The sequence below is a fragment of the Lissotriton vulgaris genome, chromosome 2_1 (genome assembly GCF_964263255.1).
Source record: "Lissotriton vulgaris chromosome 2_1, aLisVul1.2, whole genome shotgun sequence".
Lineage (NCBI taxonomy): Eukaryota > Metazoa > Chordata > Amphibia > Caudata > Salamandridae > Lissotriton > Lissotriton vulgaris.
In genome coordinates, this window is record NC_141687.1 from 1,352,749,485 (window position 1) to 1,352,765,892 (window position 16,408).

Below are 16,408 nucleotides of genomic sequence, written 5' to 3' on the forward strand. Positions count from 1 at the left end.
GTGCTCCTGTGGGTATTGACTATCCTAGTGTCTAGGTTTCAAGTAACTTTCATCGAGTCCAGTCAGAAGTGCCCTAAAAGAACTGGTTTCCAATTCTTTAATTCCCATTCTAACTCTATGGTAACTTGTGTGTGAGTAAAGACTCTGCACACACCTTCAGTGGGCCTCCTAGTTCCTATCCTTTGGTAGTACAGTGTAGCCCCAGTGATTCCCTAGGCGTATCCTTTGTTTGTGACGTGGTTCTTATACCACTATTTTAGTATATGGTGTAGCGTGCCCCTAGGGCCCTACTGTATTTTGTGCAACTTATTGTATGATAATTAAGTATCTTGTTATGTGCTTGTGCCTCTGACCTCATAAAGAGTTCAGAGGGGTTGTTTAGAAATAAATACATATATATTTTATATATATCCTGTGTGGTGTCCTTTCATTTGGTATTAAAGGTGTTACATATGGTAAAACAGCTGGCTTCACATGCCCTCTTGAGTTAAGCCTAAGACTGCTTTGTCCATGCTACCACTAGGATAGCTGGTCTATAAGGTTGACTTTATAACCATCACCATAAGGGTTGTTTGGACTGGTGCAAGGTGCTCACTAGAATAGTGAACATCATATACCAGGCCAACTTCTCACATTGGTGTGCAGCAGTTGGGATTTGAGCTTGCTGTTGTTTTACCAATTGTAATCTTTGCAATATCATTTGAAAGATCACATAGGTACCTATAGGTACATATAACAAGACTTAGAATACTTAAGTTCTACTGAACTTAGTTGTTGTAGACCAAAGGGCCTAGCACACCCTGACTACAACTCCTAGAGGTTTAGTAAAAAAAAACTTAGTGTAGGTAGGTGCACACACCTCCACCTCACTAGATCATGTCTGGCACAGGTGAACCAAATGGATCTCTACCTGTGGTGAGTGACCCCCCCCAGGGCACCCTCCAAATTTGATATACTCAGCTTCAGGGAACTGAGGCACTTGTGTACCACAAGAAAGCTGAAACAAGGGTCTAACCCTACCCTTCAGCAACTGATAGAACTCCTAGAGGAATCTGAAGTTCTAGAAGACTCTGGTTCAGGTCCTACAGGGAATGAAGATGAGGTCCTACCCTCAACAGATGATACCACTGACCCTCCTGTCATAGAAGATGATGAGGATGAGGTTGAGGAATAGTCTGAGGAAGAGGTAGACAGCCAGGTACCAGTCAGAAGACTTAGCCAGGCTAACCTAAGCCACTTTGGGGCTGAGAATGGGACAGCCCATTTCAGGCCTTCAAGTGAGCCTAATCAGAGGTATAGGAGGAATAGATCTCCCTCAGGGGAATCTCTTCGCTCCAATGCTTCTAGGGGTTCTCAGAGGGGAATGACTTCTCCTCAGAGGAGAGAATACCAGGCTAGGATGAAGGAGGTCCATCTCAGAATTGGGAGAGAAGAACTTGCCCTAGCCAAGGAGAAACTTGCTTTTGACAGAGAAAGGATGTTAGGTGGGCTAGTGCCCACTAGTGGTAGCAATATCCCTAAGGATAAAGACAGGTCCTATGACAATAGACACCTGAGTAAGATTGTGCCCCCCTACAAAGATGGGGATGACATCCACAAATGGATAACTGCTTTGGAGAGGGCCTGCAAAGTACAGCAGGTACCCCAAAGTCAGTGGGCAGCAATCATGTGGCTCTCCTTTTCAAAAAAGGGAGAGATAAGCTCCTCACAGTTAGTGATGAGGATGCTGATAACTACAAAGTTCTGAAGAGTCCTCTGATTGATGGGTTTGGCGAAACCACTGAACAGTACAGGTTGATGTTCAGAGATACCCAGAAGGCACAGACTCAGGACTGGACTGATTTTGTAGATTGTGCTGCTAAGGCTCTGGAGGGCTGGTTGTTGGGCAGCAAAGTACATGACTATACAGGATTGTATAATTTGATTATGAGGGAGCAGATCCTTAGTAATTGTCAAAACCAGCTTCTACACCAGCACCTGGCCTCTTCAAAAGAATTGGGTAAGAGGGCAGACAAATGTTTCAGAACCAGGATTAGGCCTAAAAATCAGGGTAGTGACCAGAAGAAAGATTCTACCAAGCCTCAAGAGAAAAGTGGGGATAAATCTAAAGACAAGTCCTCCACAGGGCCCCAAAACTCCAATGGTGGGGGTGGGTCCCAAAACACTTCCTCTAACCCTAAGAAACCTTGTTGCCATGTCTGTAAACAGCCTGGCCACTGGAAGACTGACAGTAGTTGCCCAAGGGCCAACAATAAGGAAAAAATTCCCCCAAGTAATACTCCCAGACCTCCTGATACTATTAGTAGTAATCCCCCAGGTGGTGAGAGTGCCCCCAAGAATTTGGCTGGGTTTACTTTGGGAACTCATATGGACTCTGGCCTAACCAGGTCCCCTAACTAAGCTACTCTTGTCTGTGAAAATGGCATGGGGTTTGCCAACTTCACTGTTTGTCCCAACACTTTGGGCAAGTACAGACAGGAGCCCCACATCAATGGCCAGAAAGTTTAAGCCTATAGAGACACAGGGGCTAGCATCACTATGATGACTGACAGTCTAGTCCCCTCAGGGCAACTTTTACCTGGGTTCACCTATCAGGTGACCAACATTGATGGAGTACAGAAAGATCATCCCATAGCAGTAGTTAATCTCAGCTGGGGAGGAGTCACTGGCCTTAAGAGAGTGGCAGTGTATACAAACATGCCTGTAGATTGTCTACTAGGGAATGATCTAGAGATCTCAGCCTGGTCTGAGGTAGAACAAGAAACCCATTCCAAAATGGTAGGCCTTCCAGAAAAGGTTAGTGAGGCTGTGTTGGACGCAGCCCCAGTTCAAGCAGAATTCCTCCCTGAAAAGGTTGGAAGGACTGTGATGGTCACAGCCCAAGCTCAGGCAGACTTCCCTGAAAAGGTTGGCAGGGCTGTGATGGTCACAGCCCATACCCAAACAGAGTTCCTTCCTGAAAAGGTTTGAAGGGCTGTGGTGGTCACAGCCCAAACTCAAACAGATTTTAGTGTTGTGAAGCCTGACACTATGGATCACTCCACTCAGACAGAGAGCATTGCGGAGGAAGAAAAGTCTCCCTCCCACCAGACATTAGGTGAGAGTCAGCCTCCTCAGGGAACTGACCCTACCCCTTGTGAAGGAACTGCCCCAGAGGTAGTCAGGATTATCCTGGCAGAGCTCCTGATGTCAGTGGACCCTTCCAAGGTGGGACCCAGTCTGGAGCAGGTAACCTGCCCCTCTCTACCCTGACTCAGTCAGCCCAGGGCTGTAAAGGTCAGGGAGGACAGTGGTGGACCCCAAAGGGCCCCCTGTCCACAAGAACCACCCCATCAGCAGATTAGGGGCACCAAAGCTAGCAGCCCTAGAAGGTGAACATTTCAGAAACTCCTGAGGGATCTCCCTTACAATTAGTTAGGAACCTCCCCCAGATGGATTCTGTGGGGCACAGCCAAACCTGGGACCTAAGGGCCCCAAACCTAACCTGTCCCTCCAGTAAGCCAACAAAAGGGACCCAGCCTCCAGCTGTAGGCAGCCAGAGGTTGACCCTGAGAGCACAGTGCAACTCAGTCCTGGAAAGAAAGGCACACATGATGGAAGATGATTGGAGGAAGCTGAGCCCTAAATTAAAGGAGTCTCACTTCAATACTTCATCTCAACACCAGCCTTTTACTTTGCCAAAACACAGCACAGGTAGAGATTCCCCATGGTGGAGACCCTATGATACCCTTAGGGTAAGGGAATGCTTAGTGAACCATGAGACAGGGGGTAGCCATGCTAGTGCAGGTACTTCCTTATATGGCCACTTATGCAATATATGTTTACCTGGTCAAGGATAGCCTTATCTACTGTCGTTTGGGGGGTTTTGTAGGAAGGTGGATACCTGACTATGGTTACCCCAGATTTTTTTGCCTAGTGTTTAGATGTTTTTCGACTTAGTTGGTCTGGGATCCTGCTAATCAGGGCCCCAGGCTATCTGCTCTCTCTGTAAAATGGACTCCATGTACTTTAGGTACATCTCCAATTGGACATTGGGTCACCTTATGGGCCCCTGTACAGTGTACTATAGGTACCCAGGGCATAGGTGCAGCCAAGGCCTACCAGGGGCTGCAGCATGTATTATGCCACCCCTGGCTGGCCATCCAAACTGACACAACTGGCTGATCACTCAGCTGGGGCAAGGTCGTGTAATCACCCCTTGCTTAGATATAGTATTCCTATATCTAACCTTATACCTAGACACATATACACCTATAAGTCACTCCAATGGCAGGCCTTAACAATCCTGGAGGCAGAATGCTTGGTTTTATGTGAGATGAGGCTCTAGCATGAGCTGAGCCTGTCTGCAGCTTTCGGAACCATGTCCTTATAGCTGTTCTAGGATATAGCCGTACCATACACTCTTAAGTGCATTATGAAGCTCGCGGTTAAATGCTAACTCTGGTTTGGCTTTATCAAAACATGTCGTGTAAGGTGTCATACGCTTTGGAATACTACCCCCTCACCAGTTCTGACTACGGAGGTAGCATTCCATCCTTCTACAGGGAGAAGACATGTTGTTCCTACTAATCCCGGTTAAAGTTAATCAGAACCTCAGCATCACAAAATGGATGCTGCTGCCACAGTAACAAGTCTGACCTCCTGTTGCTGGGAGTCCTTCCAGCAAGGGAGGCTTTGACAATAGGTTTCCTGTCTTTGGAGGTGCTTCACCACCCCAGACAGGCTATAGTGTATTGGGGCAGGAAGGGCTGAAAGAATTGAGACACTGCCTGGGGCACATCAGGTGTCCCATGCATAGTCCAGTTCAAACCGGTGCTGGGGCACTCCAGCCCTAGCTCTGGCGTGAATCTGGACCAAGGGAAAGGGGTGTAACCACCCCCTTCCCTGGTCCCACCCATAGGAGGGACCTAGCAGGTAATCCAGCCCCTAGATTTGGTATATAGGCACGAGCTGAGCCCACAGACTTTAGATTTATCCTGACTGAAACTTGAAATGAAACTCTGGACCTTCGACGTTTTACCTGAAGATAGAAGACTGAAGAATCTCCCTTGTGGTCAAGGAGTGACCATCCTGCACAAGCAGGCACCATCCAGCGATCAACGGCTTGCTTTGTCAATGCTCCAGCCGGAGCCTGAGCACAAGGCCTGACAAGACCCAGACTTCTAGACTTCCTTCAGCCCGATCCACAGCCTCAGCAAAGCTGAGACCTGTGGAGGCGACGCGAGACGAGGGACCGGCCATCTTGAAAAGTCAGCGAATTGCTTTCCATGCAACTTTCGCGGCACCCTCGAAGTTGTGCATTGGGGATTAAGAAGCCCCAGCCCCAAGCACCAATTGCACCGAAGATCAGCCCTCCCCACTCCATGAGTTCTGCGTGGGGCCCTTCTGCATTTTCCTGCTCGGTGCGTCTGTCCGGTCACTTGCCCGTTGGCTAATTGCCTTCTTGATGAGGAACTTTTGAATTTACACCACTGGTCTGGTTGCTCAAGACTGGCCCTTGCTTCCCTGAAAAGAAGAAGCCCATCAGACCTTGCTGGTCTGATTAAGAAGCCATCTATGATTCTTGCGTGGGCTGCCTTTGCCAAGGCTTGTTGACTCCAATATGGATGCTGATACCGCCGACAGTGAGAGTCTTTGTGGGACAGTCCTTGCCTGACTCCTGGTTGTCGTCGACACCTCCTGGTCCGCATGGCTGCAGAGACAAGCTTCATGATATCGCCTGATCACTTTGCGACATCGCCTGGTTCCTTCCTGGTCACTGGTTAGTGACCCAGACTCTGTCCCCTCTGCTTTCAGGTACTCTTCATCCTTGATCCGCCATTGGATCCAACCGGACACTTCTCTCCTGGTCGCCTGCAGCATCTTTCTTCAAGGCTCCATAGAATTCAGCGACGAAACCCAACACACTTTGACACCTATGCACCCGCTTCCTGTGCGTGAGGTAACGAGAGCACTCCGGTGCTTCTGTGGGTATTGACTATCCTAGTGTCTAGGTTTCAAGTAACTTTCATCGAGTCCAGTCAGAAGTGCCCTAGAAGAACTAGTTTCCAATTCTTTTGTTCCCATTCTAACTCTATGGTAAATTGCGTGTGAGTAAAGACTCTGCACACGCCTCCCGTGGGCTTCCTACTTCCTATCCTTTGGTAGTACAGTGTAGCCTCAGCGATTCCCTAGGCGCTAGGCCTATCCTTTGTTTGTGACGTGGTTCTTATACCACTATTTTAGTATATGGTTTAGCGTGCCCCTAGGGCCCTACTGTATTTTGTGCAACTTATTGTATGATAATTAAGTATCTTGTTACGTGCTTGTGCCTCTGACCTCATAAAGAGTTCAGAGGGGTTGTTTAGAAATTAATACATATATATTTTATATATATCCTGTGTGGTGTCCTTTCATTTGGTATTACAGGGGTTACATTTGGTAAAACAGCTGGCTTCACATGCCCTCTTAAGTTTAGCCTAAGACTGCTTTGTCCATGCTACCACTAGGATAGCTGGTCTATAAGGTTGACTTTACAACCATTACCATAAGGGTTGTTTGGACTGGTGCAAGGTGCTCACCAGAATAGTGAACATCATATACCAGGCCAACTTCTCACACTACTGATTACTCTATCCTCAGAAACGACAGAACAGACAAGATCGGGGGAGGTGTTGCGATAATCTTCAGAAACTCTCTCCGAATCAAAGCCTTTCCCACCATCCTCTTTCGCACTTTTGAATGCCTTTCCCTAGGACTCCAAGTTCATCATGGTTCAGCCTGCAGGTTCAATGCCATCGACCACCCGCCTCATAATTGCTCTTCCTTCATGGAGGAACTCATCGACTGCATTAGTGACCAATATTCACAAAGCGACAAGCAGATCTTCCTAGGTGATTTTAATCTCCACTGGGGCTCCGTGGAAGACTCGGCTGCCAACAAACTTGCAACCTTTCTCTCAGCTAACGATCTTGTCCAACACTGCTTGGAAATTACACACGCCAAGGGCTCATTTCTGGACCTTGTTATTTCTAAATCAGACCAGCTTACCACTGCTCCCCCCATCCGTGTAGACTGGTCAGACCATTTCCTCATTCCCTTCCATTTTCACCTCTCGCACATTATAACTCTTGGCCAACCTAAAAGAGCCTCTACTTGGTTCCGCAACACAAAAAACATTGATCTTGGGACTCTATGTGATTCTGCTATGCGTTCCCTTCCTATTCTTGACCCCAATACGGATGTCAACGATCTCACACCCCATTGCCTCTCAATCCTTGCAGTCGAAATCGACAAGGTAGCTCCACTCCAAAGCAAAAGGAAAAGACCCACATCATCAGCTCCTTGCTTCAATAAAGCTATGACGAAAGGAAAAACCTTAGAATCTTGCAGAAACATTGGAGACATTCTCCTTCCACCTCCAACCTCTCTCTTTTACATTCAGCAAGATCCAAATACCACAAGCACATCTTCCAGGAAAAAACATCACATTTCAGACCCCTCCTCGATGCAGCTAAAAAAAGACCCAAAAAACGTTTAGACCTCATCAAAAACCCAAACTGTTCTCCCCAAACCATCAAACCTGAGGATGCTTTAAAGAAAGCAACAGAGTTCGCTATATTCTTTGATCAAAACGTAAAATCTCTGGTGCAACAGGTCACCCACCCCTCCCAAATTGAGGAGCGAAAATCCTTAATCACTTGGCAGAACTTTGCCGCCATCTCGGAAGATGACCTCCTCAAATGCATCCTCAAAATCAAACCCTCCAACTATTCTTCTGACCCCATACCCAGTGTCATGGCCATTGATTTCTATACCAACACTCTTTCCTATTGGACCAGGCTAGTTAATCTGTTCCTCAGTCAAGGATCCCTCCCAGTTGTCCTCAAAACAGGACAGGTTACCCCTCTTCTAAAAAAAACCCTCTGCAGATGCAAACGACCTCAATAAGTTCCGCCCCATCACCAATCTCCCTTTTGTTTCAAAGATCACAGAAAAATGAGTTGCAAAACAACTTTCCCAACACATTATGGACAATAATCTCCTTGACATGTTCCAGTCCAGTCTGGCTTTATTCAAAATTGCAGCACTGAAACAGCCCTGCTGCGAGTGATTGATAATGTGCTGCATATAAACGATTCAGAGGAATCGTGCCTTCTGATTCTTCTTGACCTCTCTGCAGCCTTTGATACTGTTAATAACAACACCCTCCATAACACTCTTCAACAGAGAATGGGCGTGGAAGGCACAGTACTCAAATGGCTTGCCTCATTCCTCTCAGACAGATCCCAAATGATCAAGATTGCGAACAGTCTCTCGTCTCCACTGGTGGTTGGTCAAGGCGTCCATCAAGGTTCTATCCTTACTCCCACTCTGTTTAATCTCTATCTTGAACCATTAGGGAACCTCCTCAGCAAATCTGGAATCCTCTACCATCTCTATGCGGGTGATACCCAAATCTACCTCAAGGTGTCTTCCTCTCATGATCTCTCACTACTCAACTCTACTCTCAACTCTATTCACAACTGGATGTTTGTTCACCAACTCATGCTCAATCCTTCCAAAATGGAATTTCTCCTCTTATCTAGCTCTCTCTCCCCGCCTCCTGTTCAATCCTGGATGGATCAATTGAATTTACTCAACAGTAAACCCGTCATTGTTGACTGCGCTAAATCCTTAGGTGTCATTCTTGATAAAAAACTCGACCTAATCTCACACATCAACTCCATTGCCAAGAGCACACGTGATCAGCTGCGCCCTCTATGGGGGATTTGTCGGTTCTTCCCGGAGAATGACCTAAAAACCTTGGTCCAATGGCTAGTTCTCTCTAGGCTGGATTTTTGTAATTCTCTTTTGACAGGCCTTCCCAAATCTCACTTCTCCCCCCTCAAATCCATCTTCCATTCAGCAGCCTGCTTCATTTTAGGGTCCAAACAAAGTGACCATATCACTATCCTGTCTTCTCTCAGATGGCTTCCCATCGAGGCTAGAGCTATTTACAAAACGGAGTGCATCACCCACAAAGCTGTGCACTCTTCCCTCTCTATCTGGCGAATAAACTGAAATTGTCTGGAGGCTCAAGACCTTCTCGGAATGCAGAAAAGTTCCTGCTTGAGCCCCCCTCCTTCAAAAAGGAAAAATTGATGGCGCAATCGTTCTCAGGTAATGCAGTGAGAATCTGGAACTCGCTTCCTCCTTTGCTCCATGCCATCACCTCCATCCAGATCTTCAAAGCGGACCTCAAATCTCTTCTATTCCAAAGACACTTTCAGAACTAATTACCTCCTTCTCAGACCGCCAAGGAAGTTCTATAGTCATTTTAAATGTGTCTTATATATTTATATTTTTGTTTGTACATTCTGTGCTTGTTGTGTTTGATACTGTGTTCCTTTTGCCTGCGTTGTTTTGATTCTATGACCTGCTATTTTTCGCTAGGAAGTTTTTTAGTCATTGTAAATTTGTCATATATATTTATATTTTTGTTTGATTCTATGGCCTGCTATTTTTGTTTGTTACATTTTTGTAATAGTTCTCTCATGTAACGAAACTGATTCTATTGTACTGTGCTCTAACACCTTCGAGTAAAGTCTGAGCTTTATAAAAATGCATTAAATAAATAAAATTTTAAAAAACAGCACCAGATTTACTGAGGTATGATACCAGTATTGTCTCTCCCTGGGCTGGTGCACATTTGACTGCCTTGCACCAATGCAAATAGCCATTCATGTTAGTGCAGGTGGGTGCATGTGTGCATTTGTGTGTGATGTCAAGCATAGGTTTTTGTAGTGGGAGGGCACTCTTCTGTCCAAAAACAAGGCTTTATCATAGTTTAGTATTGTTACCACTGTATGTATGCTGTAAAGTGCTACCCATGCTTAAATTTGGAGAAAATAAAAATCTACTCATTCTTTATACTTGCCTCGAGGAGATGTACATTTTTGGCACAAAGTCAAATCTACTTTTCTTTAGTGAAAATGGCTTTGCATCAAAAACCATGGATGGTTGTATGGGAATTAGAGGTGGGCTAGCAACTGAAAGCTCGAGTTTGAAGCTAGGCTCTGGTTCATCTTGAGGTTCTTTTAGAACCTCGAGCTCATAACGAGCCTTGTTTTGATTTCTGCTTGCCACTCTCCCTTTGCCCAGGATGTGGCATTACGATCAGAGCTGGCAACTGTGGAACCAGGGAACCAGGTTCAAGTCTTGTCATTCACTCCAAATGATGTGATTATCAGCCGCTTAATTTCCCCATGCTAATAAATAATGCTTGTGATTTTGTGTAATATAACTGGTGATCATATAAAACACTGCAATACCTGTGGTTCAAATTTGCACTTTATTTCAAAAGCTGTAGAAAAAAGCACTAAGAGGTCAAAATAAAGATTTAACATAAGGAAAGACAAATAAGTACCCATTTACTAGCTGATTTGTATAAAGTGAGATGAGAAACTTGAATAAATCGTGGCTTCCCTGATTAAATTGTGTGTTCTTAGACAATTAATTAATTTCACCAAAACTCTTTTCCCTTCATTTTCACCTATGAAATCATGTTCGAATAAGTGAATTCAAATTGCCAGTGGTAGAAAACTATCACTTTTAACAAGTGCTGCTCAGTGGAGTGCTATAATGTCAAAGCTTCCACTCCTTAAGAAATAAACATTTTTGAATTTTTAAGAAACGTTATCATCTTTTAACTGATGTTTGTTGAATGATTTACATAGCAAATATTTTCAGGCCTCGGCTTGTGCATGAGCTCAGCTCTGGCTTGGCTCTCCCTGTTAATTTGGTGGCTTGCCCACGTCTATTGGGATTGTCCATGTACAAGAGATGGAACACACCCATGCTACTGCAAAATAGCACTTTGCTCTACTTTCCGTGGTTAGGTAATTTCCAACGCAAATCAGGATGTATTTTGGAAACGAAATTACAGCATAACACTTTGTTCCGGGTTTGCATCTCTTTTTGTGATGCAAACCCAGTGAACATTTATTGTGAATTTCTCCTGGAGTCAGTGGCGGGAATACTTTTAGCAGTGAGGGGCCACATACATATGCACATACACACACACACCCATGCACGCACAAATACACCCATTCACAACACTCAAATGCACATAAATACTTACATTCAAGCATATACGCACACACCAAACATTAAAAAACAACACTTATTTCAGTGCAGCTCTCCGGGAGGGAAGCCTTGGAGGTCCCAAAGGGATGGGACCTTTTCCTTCCCTTAGGTCAGCCAATGAGGGAAGACTGCTATCCCTCACTCGCCACAGAGTGGGATGGGGTAAGTGAGACTGATGAACCCACCCCACTCTGTGACGAGGTGTCACTGTTTGACCCTGGGCCCTGAGCTGTTCAGGGCTTAAAACTGAAGAGCCAAGGTCCAAGGTAATTAGTGAAGCTCCCCCTTGTCATGAGGGGAAGGGCCTTGAGGCACTGAGGAGGTCACGCCCGTATAGGTCAATAAACACACAATTGACTTTTCCTCAGTGCAATAACCGGTAATACATAAAGGTATCTGAAGTAATCATTCATCTAGAGGTGGGTGTACCACTGAAAGCTCAGCCAGGCTCTAGCCTGAACTAGGGCCCCGGCTCAGATTGGAGTCCTGTTGGAAGTCAAGTTTTCATGTGGCTTCTGCCTGCCACTCTCACTCTACCCTCGTGCACTAAAAGGGGTAAAAGCAAAACATAAACATTTAAGATAAAAAGGAGAGGCAAATGAATACCAAATTAGTTGCTGATTTAAACAAAGTAACTTTGAACTGCGCAACTGTGACTAAAAGCACGCCGCACTTTACAAGCCCTGAAATGCTCCATTTTTTAAATCCAGACACGCCGCACCTTACCTCTGCCATCCTGCTCCTGCTCCTGCTCCTGTTACCATCAGCCTGCTGCACTTTACTTCCTGATCGGGGAAACAACGGACCAGCACGCCCCTCTTGAGGGCTACAAGCCCCAGAGCACCTTGTGGCAGGAGACGCACGCATCACGAATCGCTCGCCAGGAGCCTGCCTCCCTGCTGCGCCGGACGTGCCCGTGTGAAACCCAGGCCAAGGGCGGGCCCATCTGAGTCTTTCAGAGGCCGGATGAGGCTGGGCTGGGTCACCCCTCTTGATTTTTACATTTTAGAGCAACGCTACGTCGGGGCCAATAATTTTTATTGGGCATAAGCTGTTTATTGCATTTATTGGATTTCTTGTGCTATTGGTAATATTTATAACCATTATGTGATTGGAAAGAGGGGCACTTTTGTGACGATTCTCTGTTTTATTTCATTGGGATTGTCCAAGTGGAGTTTTGGTATTACATACTTTTGATGGTTACAACAGTAAGGTGACTATTCCACAGTAGATTGAACAACATGGGGAAAAGAAAATTAACAACTAATAATCCTGGGAAACACCCTAGCAAGCCGAAAGATGTGAAAATGACCTTGCTAAATTATCTCACTGGGGCAGTAGGCATAATAGAGAAGTAGATTTCTTGTGTGGAAGAATCTTTAAATATAGACTCACAGGGGCTAACAACTAATGGTAAGGTAATATCTCTACCTGAGTTAGGGACAGATGAAGTCCCCATTTCGGGAATTTCAAACCCAGAGTTATCTAAAAACAGCTGCATCCAGGTAATTTCTGATGCTATCTCTATCAGCGAGCTAGATGCTGAAACGTTACCTCAGTCAAAAAGACCCTGTAATGCAAGGTCAACTGATAATTTCGATAGATACCACGAGTAACAGACCAGGCCCCCTCTGAGAGTAGACCATCTAAGAATAACCCGAAAAAACAACAAGGGAAAAAAGGCAACCCCCAGACTAAAAAGGGTAATGGAAACGAACCCCGATCAAAAAATAAAGGCAATGGCCCCTCTACTGAAAGCGAGAAAATGTCTAATTTGAATATGGAATTAACAAAGTGCGTCAAACAGACCATCAGTACCCTGGAAGCTAGATAGGAGAACATTCAAGCAGGTGTGGACAAAGTTATTGGAAATCAGAGCCTAATTATGCAAAAGCAGAATATATGTAAATTGGATTCACTTAGTGCCTCAAAAATACCTCACGGTGTAAATCCTAACAATACCCTCACAGCTTTTGATGAACAGAATGGTGAAAAGGGTAAGGCCAAAAGGGTGGGGACAGCAATCATGCACAGTAGTCTAATAATAAAGGGAGGAGTAGCCAAAAATATGTTCTACTAATTTTGATGCATATGAAAGATTATGCAGTATTCATAGCTTAAATTTACCCCCGGCAGCTACCCCCTTCACTGTGATTTTAGCTAATGTTCCAACTCCTCGTCCAGGGGAAGATGAGACATGGACATCATGGAGGAATAAAGCCACTCACTGTCTAGGAAATAGAACAGGACTGACTAGGGAAATGTTTAGAGAATTTGAAATGGTCAGGTATGTAACCTGGGTTGGCAATAGTATGAAAAGTTTTTCGGGAGACTGTTTTGTTCTTTCTTTTGGCGTTCCATTCCTGGTAAGTGAAATTTTATTTAGACCCACTGGCCGAAACATCACTGATTCAGGTAATAATCTTCTACTGCTGGGCTATTTTTATCAGCCTAAATATTTATTTATTTATTTATTTATTTATTTATTTATTTATTGTGCTTGTAAAGCGTGACAGCTACCCAAAGGGTTTCCCGGCGCTGAAAATGTCAAAAGCAGCAGAGCACAGAATGATATGAAGTTATTAATTGAAGAGCCAGGTCTTGATGGCTTTACGGAAACGAACATAAGAGTTCTCAGAGCAAATGACAAAGGGAACAGAATTCCAAAGTCTGTGCACTAAGAACAAAAAAGACTTACCACCTATTCTGGACAGTCTATACTTGGTCACAAGGAATAACTTTTGAGAGGAAGAACGAAGAGGGCGTAAGGGGGAGTAAGGTTTGGCAAGAGATTGCAAGTAGCTGGGAGTATTTCCCATCTTGATTCTGTGCATGTAACTTAGAGCTTTGAATTTCACTCAGCTCTCCACCTTCAGCCAATGGAGATCGCAGAGGCGTCCTGAAATATGGTCCAATCTGTGACAGCCGCAAAGCAAGCGTGCAGCCGCATTTGCACCAATTGGAGGCGTCTAGTAACTGCCTTGGTCGCCCCCAGGTAGAGTATGTTGCCATAGTCCAACCGAGAGGTTACCAAGGCGTTCACCACTGACCTCTGGGTGTCAGTCGGCAACATCCAAAAGATCTTCCTCAGCCAACGCAGAATGGTAAAACAGGTGGACAACACTTTGTTGGCCTGACATTGCATTGTTAAGCCATTGTCTATAACCACCCCCAGGTTGTGTACGTGCTCAGATGGAAATGGGAGCGGGCCCAACTCGGACGGCTAGTGCCTAGAACTCTAAAGGTCTTGTTTTTGCCCAAGGACTAAGACCTCAGTCTTCCCTCCATTCAGTTTGAGTAGATTTAGATTCATCCAACTGGATATCTCCCCAAGGCCGATCCGAAGGAGGGAGGTAGAGGCCTGGTCAGATTGAGATAAGGAGAAGACAATTTGCGAGTCGTCGGCATAAGTAAACAGAGTTAGCCCGGCACGTTCCGCAATACGAGCCAAGGGATTGACATAAAGATTGAAAAGAAGGGGGCTGAGAATCGAGCCCTGAAGTACACCATGAGGTGATGGGTAGGTTTTGGAGGTAGCTGAGTGGGAAAAAATTTGAAAAGTCGGGTCAGTCAAGAAAGATGCCAGCCAGTCCAGGGCTATACCACTGATGCCCATGGTGGCAAGAGATCTAAGGAGTATGCTGTGGGAGACAGTGTAGAAAGCTGCACTGAGATCGAGTAATATCTGTACAGCTGTGTCACCCCTATCTAGCATGAGACGAAGATTTTCCGTGACGCCAAGGAGCGTGGTTTCGGTAGAGAAGCCTGGGCGGAATCCCGACTGGGAGGAATGCAATAAATTATTAGTGATAATAAACTGCGACAGATGGTGATGAATGTGCCTCTCTAAAACTTTAGAGAAGGCTGGCAACAATGAGATGGGATGAAAATTGGAAAGAACCTTGGGGTCTGCAGAGGGCTTTTTCAACAGTGGCGTAACCATTGCATGTTTCCAACTGGCAGGAACAATGGCAGTTTTTAGTGAGAGATTGAGTGTGGTGTGGTGCAGATCAAAGAGAGCTGCGGGGTATCCAATAGCCGGAGTATCGGGATGGGCAAGGGATCGGTAGGAGAACCAGATTTTACTTTGCATAGAATCTCAAGAAGGGCAACTGGGTGCAGATCGGGCCAAGAGAGTAGCGGAGTATGGGAGGGGATAGGAGGATAACCAATATCCTTTAGATTAACTGTAGAAGCAAGAGAAGTATTGCAACCACTTTGGTCAGAAATGTCTTGATAAATCTTATCAATTTTTGTAATGAAGAACTGCGCAATTTCATCACACTTGTTGCTCGTCAAAGGCGGAGTTTTGGCTGTAGTGTGAGAGCCAGCGAGATTTTCAACCAGACCAAAGAGTACTTTGGATTTATTTACAGCTACAGTTATCGGTTCGGTAACATAGTTGGCCCAAGTCAGGGCACAAGCTTTATGGTAACGCTTCAAAGCATTTTTATAGGTGCTGCCTGTCATGGGGGAATAATCATTTCTCCACAAACGTTCTAGTTTTTTACAGTGGGACTTTTCCACTTTTAATGCTTCATTGAACCAAGGGGCCGGTGTATTATGGGTTGCCTCTTTCTTGTAAGAGGAACGAAGGCAAATGTCAATAGCATCAAGGAGCCAAGAATTAGTCATAACTGCTGCTGCTTCCACATCAATCAATTTGAGCATTTCAGTAGAAAGATGTGTTGCAAGAACATTATTTAGACAGACGATATCCAACTTTTTCCAATCTCTCCTGCTAATGACTGAAAGGGCTCTACAATGAGGCAAAACATTAGCGGCGGTAAACATAAATCTGATAAGATAGTAGTCAGACCACTAAACAGGTAAGGCAGGAGAACAGTGTAAGTTCGAGACATTGGAAAAAATGGGCCTCAAAATCTGCAATTAAGTTTCTGCCAGTACTGTTCTTAAAATCTTCCAGATGCCCGTTAAAATCCCCCACAACTATAGAATTACTGGAATTAGTAAGGGAGAAGCTACAAAATCAGTGAGTTGAACTGCCCAGGCATTAACCGGACCGGGAGGGCGATAGACCAAGAGGCCAGTAAGAGTGACCTTAGGATGAAGGGCCAGTTTAAAACACTCTGCCTCACAGTTATTTAAAGTGATAGGGTATTCTATCCGGCAAGAAGGAAATCAGCCCTCTATTCAGCCCACAGACTATCTCTCCTCTAATTTATGGGTGTCAAATAGATTTGGGCCTCTTCAATCCCTGGATATGAATGATTGACTACCCAGACAAAAGGATCAGAGTGTTATAGCTAAGGGTTTGGACAATAAAATAACCTATGTATCT